We start from the raw sequence: 11733 nt of genomic DNA on the forward strand, positions 1-11733 counted from the left end.
TCTCTCTGATGAGGTAGCTTGTTACATTTCTGTATGAGTCTCTGCTCTATAACCGTTTGGAAGGACGATTCATGCTGAAATACAGGAATAAGCTCCATTGAGAGATCTTCACACCCAAAGGGTAAAAAAAAAAAAGATGATTGTGAGAACAACGTATTCCTCTTAAGTTAAGGGTGCCCCAACTATCAGAAGCCTGGCAAAACTTGGTTCTTGCAAGCACTTCACAAATCAGCTTCTCTTAATGGTATCATTGATGGTTACATCCAGACCTACCCTTCTCTTCCTAACCCAGCTCCCTGCTTGCCTTCCATGAGAATCCATTTCCAGCCATGATGCATCTTGTAATGAATTCCATCTCTGATCCTGCTTCCATACAAAGTTGATTATAGTCAGGGTATTTCTACTTGACTCATTCCTGTTATTTTATTAAGCCTCCTGTTTTGTCCCCCCCCCCCCCGCAAATCATAAGAATGCTGTTAGTATACCCACCTGTGGGAAATGAAAATGATGCATTCAGTTGCTGCTGTGTATTGTCGTAATTGGATCCCGCAGGGTGCAAACTCTCTCACGCCGAGCTATGTACAGAACTATCAAATATGCATGAAGCAGAGGTATGTGACATTCATAGAAAATGAAAGGAAAATATTGGCGGACGGGTACCGTAATTGAGGGCAGGGTTCAGAACCCAAAACAGAGCTCCGGAATGCCAAATGGGAAATCTGCTGTAAGGCTCGGAGGCACGAATGCCAAGAAATAATTATCCAGAAATGCAGAAGCAGCCCCTAACTGACACACATAGGGTGCATCTGGTGGCTATGACAGGGTCATTACAATGAACGTTCAAAATTCCCAAAATCTGAAAGGATGATAGTGTATCTGTCTCTCCAACCTCTTCACATTGTGCAGCTCCATGCACCTAGGCCTGGAACCCTCCTCGAGGGGGAGCACCCGTGCCAGGGAGCAATACTTGTCCGTCACCCCTAGCCTTCCACGCAGTCACAAAGGCCTAGGCAGAGTTACTGTCTGTATTTTACTATATGTACATAGGCAGAAAAGGTTTGGCCATATTGGTGAATGTCCTGGTTACACCCAGATTAGATTACTGCCATGCTTTCTACATGGGGCTGCCCTTAAGAAGTGTTTGGAAACTTCCATTGGTGCAGAATGCTGCAGCCAGGATGTTGACTGGAGTGGGTTGTAGGGACCAGGGCCAATTCCACACAGCTTACCTGAAACCAGGATATTGCGGAACATGCTGGAAAAAAACGCGGAAGACCACGTTTTCTCACGAGAGTTTTGCACGATGTCGCGCAATGTCGCACGATGTCGCGCAAAACTCGCGTGAGAAAATGCGATCTTCCGCATTTTTTCCAGCATGTTCTGCAATGTTCCACAACGTCCCAGCTTCAGGTAAGCTGTGTGGAATCGGCCCAGATCACTCTGGTCTACGCCCATCTATATCAGCTCCCAATAGGTTTCTGGGTACAATTTAAGGTGTTGGGGCTGACCTTTAAAGTCCTATGTGGTTTGGGACCAGCATACTTGAAGGACTACCAACTCTCTTATGAACCTACCCAACAACTGTGGTTATCTTTGGATGTCCTGCTTTGGGTGGCAGCCAAAACTCATGGTTGTGACACCAAAACTCTGGAAATCTCTCCCCAGGGAGAATCGTCTGTCCCTGTCTGTTGCCATCTTCCTCCAGTGAGTGAAGTCTTTTTTGTTTGGTATGGTGTTCCGTCAGTGATTGTTCTTTCCTGCCCAGTGTTTTACATTGCTGATTTTTATGATTTTTGTATGTATTTTAGCTCTGGTTTGCATTGTTTTAATGGTGTGTTGTTGTTTTGGGTTGGTTTTAATGGTTTTAAAATGCAATTTTATTAAGTAGGTTGTCATTTGGTAGTTATTTTGGTGGCCCTTGTCAGGGCAGAAACACAGGATATAAAATTTGTAAAATATATACACATTGTGCCGGACTTCAATTACATATATAATTTCTCACCCTTTATTAGCTGTATGGATCCTACAACCAGGGACAGTGAAGGGCTTTAAAAGACAAGCTTATATATTAATAGCCAAATGCCCCCCCTTGCGGATACTTAACCCATGGATCGGAGCCACCTTGACACAAGGGAGGTTTTTCTCCAAACCTGGGGTCCCCATTGCCCGAGGCTTGCAGAAAAATCTGCAAGCATAAAAAGGAGGATTGGGATTACACAAAACAAAAAAACCTAGAACAATTCACTGCAAGCACAGTGAACTGTTCTTGGTGGAAGGAGATCAGTTTGGAGATCAACTGAAATTCTGGGAGAACTCCAGGCCCCACCTGGGGGTTGGCGAGCCTGTCTAAATGACAATGATTCTGCTGTCGAAAACATAAAAGTTAAGAAGCCATTTAGAAGGTACAATAGAAGAGTTTATGTGATCCCATAAATTGAAATTAAATATTACTTCCAGTGTTAAAGAGGAGAATACATAATCTCAGGTCCCATTAATTTCTACATTTTCCCTCTCAATGGTCTCTCCATACTGACTAATTAACACAAAGGTCATTGTTCTCATTTCAGAATACCAACAGATCATTAAAACGGCACATCTCTGATTAGGTTGATAGATGTGGGAGACGCTTGTTGAGATAGAATTTTCAATTTCTTCACACAGACTGAAAACAATCCTCATAAATTTAACAAAGAGGGTAATATGGTACAATATGTTCTCTTCAAAGTAGGGTTATTCTTTCTCTTTCTAAAGGACAAAGAGGAAATGATAAGACATAAACATTTTTCAACAGGCTGGAGCTGAGGCAACACTGATAGTTTAAAGCAGCGGTTTTCATATTGCATTCCAGGGAGCCCTGGAGTTCCTCAGAAGCTCGGGAAGGGTTGTTCAATGAGAAAATCAGTAACGGTGGGGAAACTTCTAGGCCCAACACTACCAGTTTCTTCTCTCAAGGTGCAGAAAAAGTGCAGGGCAATTGGGGGGATTTGCCCTGGCACCTCAAAAGACTGAGGTCCCCTCATGTATTGGTTGATAATGGCAAAGCAAGATGGCGTCCATACCACTTTTCACCTTTGACCTTCACGGCAGGGGCATAAAGAGTCAAATAGGAAGACCATTTTACTTATTTAGAGAAATGGATTCATGCATTTATGATGTTGATTTTTAATTACTTAAATGTGCTGTCTTATCTGCTGACTGCCTTTGGGCCTAAGCGCAGGACAAGGGTCCAAACACCACTTTGCCTCAGGCCCTGCATTACCCCTCTGTGGCTCAGATATGCAGCCACTGGGATGTAGGGTTGCCAGCTCCAAGTTGGGAAATTCCTGGAGATCTGGGGGGTGAAACCTGGAGAAACCTGGAGAAAGTGGGGTTTGGGGAGGGAAAGGACCTTGGTATGGCAAAATTCCATACAGTCCACCCCAAAAAGTAGCCATTTTCTCCAGGTAAACTGATCTCTGTGGCCTGGAGACCAGTTGTAATTTTGGGAGATCTCCAGCCACTACCTGGAGGCTGGCAACCTTACTGGAATGCATTGGATATGGATACTCTCCCTTCACTACAACAGGTGGTCAGTGCTGCCAAAGCTGACCACATAGATCATTTTTGGGGGGATTTTCACAGGATCCAGCCGGCATGTGAACAGCATTCAGGAGCCAGCTTCCCCCCTTCAAATTATTCTCCCTGAATTAAGGCATAAAGGTTCCTAAATGTGTGCTCGCTTTTCTGCATCACATAGGTGAAATAAAGACCGCAGTGAAGACACAGCAGATTAACTATACCTTTCTATCTAGTAAAAATATTATTAGGCAGCTTTATTCAAATTGTGCTACTGGGACAATTCTGCCTCTTTGTTGATTATTAGTACTGCTTTAGATCTTTCTGGAGTTTCTTCCTTTCTTTTCTGGTGAAATGGTAGAATTTACAAATTATAATTACAAGATAATAGTCCCAGTAGTAAAACTTTTATTTCTACAGTAAGCCCTGTTGAACATCACTAGGTGGTAAATAGGGTTCTTACAATGCAAATAATATGTGCCAAAGGGCCCTGGAAATTTTAGCATAACAAAAACAAATGGCCTATGACTCTAATTTGTTGTGCATCCGTTCGCAAGAGGTAACACCTTTAAAACATCTCTATACAGTTTAGGGAAGCCGCTCATAAAATTGAACATTTCACATATTTACACTGCAATCCAAAACTAAATAGGAGGAACGCATGAAGGAAAACTTGGATAGATTGATAGATACAAAGAAACCATTCCAGTGTGAATGATGTTGTAAACTATAGCATAGAGCTCTCTTACATTAAAAAAATGCAAAGGGAAATACTAAATTATCTGACCCCCTCCCCGGTTTGCAGAAAAAATCCAAAAAAGAAAAAAATGGAACATTTTGGGGGAAAGACCCTGATCTCGTGACGCTACATTGCAAGATCTTAGCAGTGATCTTGAGGGAAGTGTGCAGGCAAGAAGGAGTGGGGGCCACTATTGCCTCTTCTTGTCATCACATGTGGCAGACAGAGGCAATAGTTCTGCAATGGGAGTGTCGTAGGGTTTCCAGCTACCTTGACTCCCCCAGTGGGAGACTGGTACTTATCCTGCCTTGTCCTGGGTCATTCTCTTCGCATGCGCAGTGCGCGTGCACTCTTGGCTTGCCTGATGACATCACTTCCATGAAGTGATGTCATCATGCAGGTCAAAGGTGGCCATGCAGGGCAAAGGGTGCTCCCCCGTGCTCAAAATGGGCCATGTTGTGGGGCACTGCAGGGTGCGATTCAGGCCGCTGTGGCCATGGGAGTGCGCTGCACTGCCGAGGGGTGTGCTGTGTCATAGGGGGTGCACCGCACCTCTGGGGGGTGCACTGTTTCATCGGGGGGGTGCCCTGGGGAGCATACCCCCCTGGCCAAGTAAGTGGGCACAGGGGAGGGAAGTGTGGGAGCAGGGGATCCCCCCACCCCGAGCGGGAGAATGGTAGCCATAAAGTGTCAGCAGACAGGCATGTCAGTGTAGCAACAGCTGCTGCTGCGGAGCAGCAATCTTGTGAGGTAGGTTAGACTGTGAGTGTGTGACTAGCCCCAGGTCACCCAACAAGCCTCCATGGATACCTCAATTCCTACTCTGAAACTCTAACCATTACACCACACTGGCTTTCATGTGGTGGCTGCTGTTAGACGCGTGATCCAGGGTGCCTGGGTCACTCTCCAGGTTCCAAGAATTATACTGATTCAGGTGACACTACAGCCCCTGAGGAAGTCTATACGACGAAATCTGCTGCCAGCCGGCTACAGCTAGGGCTGCATCATGATGTACCACCTTCGTCACATCTTGGTAGACCCCTGAAAGAAAAAGGAAAAAAACAACATAAATTTTTGAACAGACATATATATACCGTCTTCCTCCGTGAGCCTGGAGTTTTTGTCCTGTTCCTGGAAAGCTACTGGAATAGGACTTTGTTATCCTAGTCTGCCTCAGACTGATATATAGGGTATGAAAGAAAGGGCAAGCCCACAGGGAATACAATGAAACAATGCTTCACAAAGTGTTCAATTTTTAAAGTGCCAGTGCTGTATAATTTAAACATTCATACATATTTGTGCAGTTCTTACAGGAACAAGAATGAATCCAATATACAGAAAGTGCATTCAAAATTATTGCAACATGTCCGGGTGTAATAAAGTTTGTATAAATTTAAATCCTTGCATTAGTCTCTTTCCTTCTTTCTGGTGTCCTTTCCATGCACAGAGCAAACGCAGAGGTGGGAGAGATGTAGAAATCCTCCTCAGGCCCAATCTGGGGCTGGCTTAGAAACCACAGATTTCATGTCCTCTTCTACGGGAGCCCTGGAATAGACGGCCGCCCTATCCGGTTGATGTAATATGAGAATCTCCGACCATATGGAACCAGAGGCAGTGCTCCTGTAGAAGAGGACACGAAATCTGTGGTTTCTAAGCCGGCCCCAGATTGGGCCTGAGGAGGATTTCTACATCTCTCTCACCTCTGCGTTTGCTCTGTGCATGGAAAGGACACCAGAAAGAAGGAAAGAGACTAATGCAAGGATTTAAATTTATACAAACTTTATTACACCCGGACATGTTGCAATAATTTTGAATGCACTTTCTGTATATTGGATTCATTCTTGTTCCTGTAAGAACTGCACAAATATGTATGAATGTTTAAATTATACAGCACTGGCACTTTAAAAATTGAACACTTTGTGAAGCATTGTTTCATTGTATTCCCCGTGGGCTTGCCCTTTCTTTCATACCAGATTGTTACGGGGTTTGCCATCCCTCCCCTTTTCAGACTGATATATAAGCTATGAACCTCGCAGAGGACTTAGTAACAAGAGAACATACTGCATTTGTTATATTGTAATTTTGTATCACTCTATGTTTGCCTAATGCTGAGCACATTTGTTATACTGACTAGAGAGTGCTGGCCTTAAAAATATATAGATATTTGTATGTTTGTATAATTACAAAACACATTTGGTGCAGCAGTAGTGAATGTAAGTTTTTCAGTATTCATCCCGGGTGGGTTTTCCACTTTTTCTTTGTTGCCTTGTACTGGGGTGAGCCTTGTTCTAGTGTTCCCAGTTAAACTGTAGAGAGCAACTGGGCTTGGGTGAGTCATAGAACTCACGTGGTCTCAAGTCACCCAGTGGTTGCTGGTGCGTGTATGTGGTTAAAAAATGGTTTTGTGTATAATCTATCTATAGGGTGGTCATCTTACTTTTAGGGTTGTCTTCTTTTTGACAAAATACAGTGAGTTCTTGCAAAGTCGCATTGCAATGGAGAAACAGGCATTGCACATTATACCCTTAGGAAGTTTTAAACTGTGTTTCTTGACTCAAAGCAGTTTAGTGACAAATTGACAATGTGTAAAAGTGCCTGCTGGAAGGTATGTGTCACCTTTATTTTTATACCAGTTATAGCACATTTAGTTACCTTCTGTCAACATACACAACATGGCAAGTTTTGCTCTTCCAAGTGAATATGTCCTTCTGTTCATACCTTCTCATGTTTATCCTCCTTTCAGCATCCTTTATAACAAGGTAACATTCCCCCAGAAGGAGAAAGGCTCGAAATCTCTTCATTGGCGATTGCATAGGGACAATTGGATAGGTGGTGTTGGAAAGGTGCAGTAGCTGTAATGCAGTCGACATTATCTTCACAGTCACATTAGCAGTATGGAAAAATGATGATTAAAAAGTTTATCAGTGGAAATCTCAGCCGGTCTGAGCTAGGCAGATTTAACTAAAACAATAGAATATAACCTTAGGACAATAAACTGGAAGCGCAATTGATATTCTGGAATAAACTTTGTGTGTCATCATGGCTAGGAAAGATAGCAACTATAAAGATGGAAGAGCCATGTCTCAGTGGAACAGCCAACTGCTTGTCGTGAAGGCCCCAGGTTCGGTCCCTGACGTCTTTAGTTAAAAGGATTGCGAAGTCAGTGATGTGAAAGAACTTTGTTTGAGACCTTGCCCATCTGAGAGCTAAGCTACAAGAGACAAATTACACGAGGAGGAGCACGTGAAGGGAGTCGCAATGTTAACCGGGAAGCTGACTTTCAAAAGAGATCGGAACGCTTTGTCAATTTCCCCTCTCTACAGAGCCAGGGGCGATCCCTGCTCAGAAGGTTTGTTAATTTCCTCTTTGCCTCTTAAAAGGGAAAGTGACAGAGCCTTGTGGAGGCAAAGAGGAAATTAACAAACCCTCTGAGCAGAGATCTCCCCTGGCTCTGTAGAGAGGGGAAATTAACAAAGCCTTCTAATCTCTTTTAAAACTCAGCTTCCCGGCTAACATTGTGACTCCTTTCACGTGCTCCTCCTCGTGTAATTCGTCTCTTGTAGCTTGGCTCTGAGTAGACAATATTTACATTGATGGACCAATGGTCTGATTCATTATAAGGCAGGTTCATATGTTCTACTCGACCTGATCTTAGCCCAAAGGCTGTGAAGCGTATGTTCACACTTGTATGACCCCAATTATTTTTCTATTGATTAATATATCAATGAAGGTTCATCAGGAAATACTAGAACAGTGGCAAAAAAAGTGGATTTTCTGATTTATTTGGAACCCTGCCTAGATTATCTGCATGGACACTCTCTTGAAGAATGCATAATGGCAGATTAGGAACGCCTAAAGTAATGTATTATCATCAAGCAGTTAAGCTAAATGCCATAAGGAGAGGATGGGATCTAGATAAGAATCTATAGGCAGCTGAAGTATCTGTTAAAAGGAAATTATCTGTTCTTATCTTGTTTTAAGAGCGTACATGGAAATGTAATTTTTGTTCCATAAATGCTTGCCAATCAAATAGAGTTGTTATGGGGAGGGAAAATTCTTTTTATGACATTCATTTTTTTAGATATAGCCATTGAATCCTCTTATTCCCTTTCTTTTCTATTTAAGAGCAAGGTGTTGTTTTTTTCTTTTAAGAGCAAAAGAGAAATCAAGGCACTCTTTTTTAAACTTCAGCCCTTGCAGATGTTTTATGTTATACACCCCAGGGTAGTGTTCTAGCAGGGAGATGGGAAGGCTTGGGAATACATTGTCTGCCTCTGAGCATCTACAGAGTGAATTCTGAAAATTTGCAGAACTTCCCTTCTGGTTCCTCCTCTCTTACTATTTCTCTATGATCAAAAACAAATTGGTTAGAAATTGACTCCAAGTTCCTAAAAAGAGGAAAAGTAAAGGATTTCAGGGAGAAACTGCATAAAGAGGAATTAAGAGAATTTCTCTTAAAATCCCTACAGTCAGATTGGGGGTGGGTGGGATAATTTCTGTTTCATCTGTGGTTGGTATCCAGAGCTCCATCTTGAGTTTTACATTCTTGACCTAGCTATAAGATTTATGGGCAAAGGAAGCACAGCTCCAATTATGTATCAGTGCTCTGATTTCTTTTCATGCATCTCTGGACTCTGGAGAAGAATTCTAAGGAATTCATTCCATGTTATTTTAATTATATCTCAGTGTTCAGTACGTGCAAGGCCATGTATATTTTATTTATGCATTTTATTGATGGGGTGCTGTCTTTGATATTTATGTACCACTGAGGAAGGCATTTGGGCTGAAATGTGTCTAGTTTTATTGATTTTGTACATATGGCTGTTAGGTGTACTATTATATCTGTATATTAATGGTTTTATTTTATGTATATACAAGATTTTAGTACATATATGTACCACCATATGATGCTTCTAATCTAGTCAATGTATTTTTATTAAACTTTATACCAGTGCTTTTAATTTATTTTTAAATCATTTTCAATGATTACATATATATTTTATTTCTCAATTATTTCTAACATCACATGTCATTTCTCAACTAGCCAGCTATATTTTACACTTGTAAAATGGGCAAGGGTCCTATGGATGTAGAGATGGATTTTGGAGATAGTTGCAAGGAAACTGATCCCAGCAGACAGCCCCCCAACCCCCCCAACTTTAAAAATAATATTTTGGTGGCATTTGATGCTGCATAAACCATATGCAAAATCCCAACCGATGATCTGTTGGCAGTGTCATGCACTAACAGAAGATCAATTTCATACATATTTAGGGGATTATTATTATTTATTATTTATTTACGTTATTTACAGCCTGTCTCCAAGTGACTCAAAGTGGATTACATAGTATAAGTCAATATGATCTATGTCTGGAACATTCAATAAAAATGCAGAAAATTTGAGAGCGAGTAGAAATCTGATACAGAACTAAAACAATGCTGAAACAACGCATAAGCGATTAAACACGACCCATTATACAAAGCAAAAATTTCCTAGTTGGAGCGTACTTATAGCAACAGACAGTACCCAGTAGTATATGCTACTTTCCCTTTTAGGGTTGCCACATCCTTCGGGGCCCAAACAATTGTCCGATTTTAATAAAAAATACTCCCGTACTTCCCTTCGTTGTCACGCAGAGAATAACATCATTCCTGGTGTGACAATAAAGGTTCCAGATAGGGTTCCAAGGTGCCCAACAGTGGCAGGCAAACTCCCAGGGATTTACCCCCTTGTCCACTGATCGCTGGGTGTTTGGTGGGAGGGGGCAAGGTCCCAGAGCTTGCCCACCACCGACAGGCACCTCAGAGTCGCGCCGACCACGGGAGCATCCCCATGCTTTGTTTGGGGCCGAATTGGGCCGCAAACAGGCCGAATCGGCTCCGTGCCGAGTGTGGGAGTGCTCCTGCAGCCGGCCTGATGACATCACTTATGGAAGTGGCATCGCCATGAGGTGTGGTGATGTCACTTACTGAAGTGATATCATCAAGTTGGCACCGGAGCATGCGCATGCTTTGTGTGCATGCAAGGAATTTTTAAAAAAAGGGTATGTGCCAGGTCCCAATCCTCCCAGTGGGAAGATAGAGGAACTAGGCAACCCTGGTTCCAGAGTGTGCAGGAGCAAGTTTTCCTCTTCCTGCACCTTGCCCCTCACCAGCCAGGTAAGAGGTGGGGGTGGGTGGAAGCAGGGGATCCCCTACTCCAACCAGGGGACCTGAGAACCCTATTCCTTATCCCTTTATCAAAGCATCTTTCTGAATCATTTTATTTCAATACAGGCATCCTACTTGGTAGAAAAGCCCTACTGAATAATTCAGATTTTTAAAGTTTGCAGAAGACCAGCTTATCAGGACATTCCATAAGGCGGAGGGGATGTCCGCAGGGATGCATGTGTACAAGAAGTTGCTGATTTTGCCCATTTGCAGAGTGGCACCAGCAGAAGGCCCTGTTTAGATGACCAAAACTGCCATAGTGGTGCGTAGGGAGAGAAGCGATCCTGCAGATGTGAGGGACTACGGCCATGAAGGGCTTTGTATGTAATAGCTGACACTTTGAATGGTAAAATCAGGTTGCTAATCTGTTCGTAGTTGAGTTCATTATAGAAAAGTTCAGTCATAAACTGACTCCTGCCATAAAAGACCATACAGAGCTACTGCCTAGAAGCCTAGAAATGTAATATTAAAACTAATCCACATGATCATAGGATATAAGACCACTCAGGACTTAAGAGCAATTTTATTATGTTATCTTAAAAATCTGGTCCAAGACAGAGATTTTGAAATGATATTGTATTCATTAACTGTGGCACATATGTGCATAGTGGCTTATTGAAAACACACAGAACTTCCCACTATCTTCGAGTGGTTATATAAAATATGGGAAATTGCCCACTTGACTAAGCCAGCAAATTATAAACAATATTTGTCTGGCACTGATTCCTACACAGACAAGTTTCTTGAACAACAGGCTTGCTTTATAATGTTTTAGGATCTGAATATATTTATTTTTTCAGTCATTGTGAAATTGCTCTATCTCTTATTTTTTCTCCAGTATCTGTAAAATAGCTTTGTCTTTGATATCATACACTGTAGCCAGTTTCCTTTAGAATTTTTTTTTTTTAAGTTTACGAATTCTACTAAAAAAAGCAAGAAATCCCTACAGAGAACCAAACTGTGTACTTTACTTTTCTATTGCCCTGTGGGGGACTTTGTAAACCACTTTAATGAACTATGTTTCTAATCATAATGTTTTTCTACATTCTAAGATGTTATATTGAACCCTTTATTAAGCTCTATATTAAGTTTTTCCAAAGAACTCCAATATAACTTGGATTAAGATATGAAGAATTTCCATTAAGTGAGAATTAAGAAGTCTTTTAAAAAACTTTTTAATATAGTGTGGTGTAGTATGGTGTGGCTAGGGCTGCCAACATCCAGGTGGT

This window comes from Eublepharis macularius, chromosome 3 (genome assembly GCF_028583425.1).
Source record: "Eublepharis macularius isolate TG4126 chromosome 3, MPM_Emac_v1.0, whole genome shotgun sequence".
NCBI classification, from domain to species: Eukaryota; Metazoa; Chordata; class Lepidosauria; order Squamata; family Eublepharidae; genus Eublepharis; species Eublepharis macularius.